An 863-nucleotide genomic window follows, 5' to 3' on the forward strand; every position below is an offset into this window, starting at 1 on the left:
TTTTGCTTGTACTTTTCCTCCTTCGCCTTTTTGTACTCATCGTATGGTATCCATTCTTTCTTGGGTTTCCGCCAATTGTCATCAAACCTATCACCACTTGAATAGCACACTTGCACTTTCCGGTTCCCGTTCTCGTCAAGATCATAATCTTTAGTGAGGTGAGGCCCTCTACAGTTTTCACAACCCACCCTAATGGCATGGATGGATTGGTCCATCTTAGTCATTCGTCGATCCAAACTATCCAACTTAGCCATCATTGCTGCCATATTATCAATAACTGAGTTCACCACACCCCTACTTAGTTCATTCCTTGGATTATGATATTCTCTATAGTGTTTAGAGTATTCTTCAATTAGCTCTTTTATCACTGGGGGTGCCTTCTTCGTGAAAGGTCCTTGCGAATCAAGGAGCTGCCTAGTTGTTACATTTACTCCATCATAGAAGATAGAGACTTCTTGTTACTATTCAAATCATGATGTGGGCAGTTCCTTAGTAAGCCTTTATATCTCTCCCATGCCTCATGAAGTGACTCTCCAGCTTGTTGTTCAAAATTGGCTATGACTTTCTTCAACTTGGCTATCTTTGAGGGAGGGCAAAATTGGTCTATCAATTCTGTTTTCATTTTAGCCCAAGTAGTGATGGATCCGGGAGGAAGTGATTTCAGCCAATCTTTCGCAGCTCCCTTGAATGTGACCGGAAGCATACGAAGTAAAACAGTGTCGCGAGCAACATTGGGGACATTAAAGTAGTCGGCTATATCATTGACCTCGTCTAGGTGCTTGTATGCGTCCTCGTGATCCTTCCCGTAGAATGGGATCTCCTTAAGTTGCACGAGTATGTGGCCTTTAAGTTCAAAGGTGGCA

General features: G+C 42.9%; 1 non-coding gene across 1 annotated transcript; it reads left to right on the forward strand.

Moving 5' to 3' along the window:
- The first annotated feature begins 467 nt into the window (after window positions 1–467).
- LOC145117927 (small nucleolar RNA R71) lies at window positions 468–574 on the forward strand. The gene has a single exon (XR_013712919.1). It is a non-coding gene; the product is annotated as a small nucleolar RNA R71 (small nucleolar RNA).
- The last annotated feature ends 289 nt before the right edge of the window (window positions 575–863 follow it).

This window comes from Lactuca virosa, chromosome 5 (assembly GCF_052849685.1).
Source record: "Lactuca virosa cultivar CGN04683 chromosome 5, Lactuca_virosa_CGN04683_v6, whole genome shotgun sequence".
In the NCBI taxonomy this organism is placed as follows: Eukaryota; Viridiplantae; Streptophyta; class Magnoliopsida; order Asterales; family Asteraceae; genus Lactuca; species Lactuca virosa.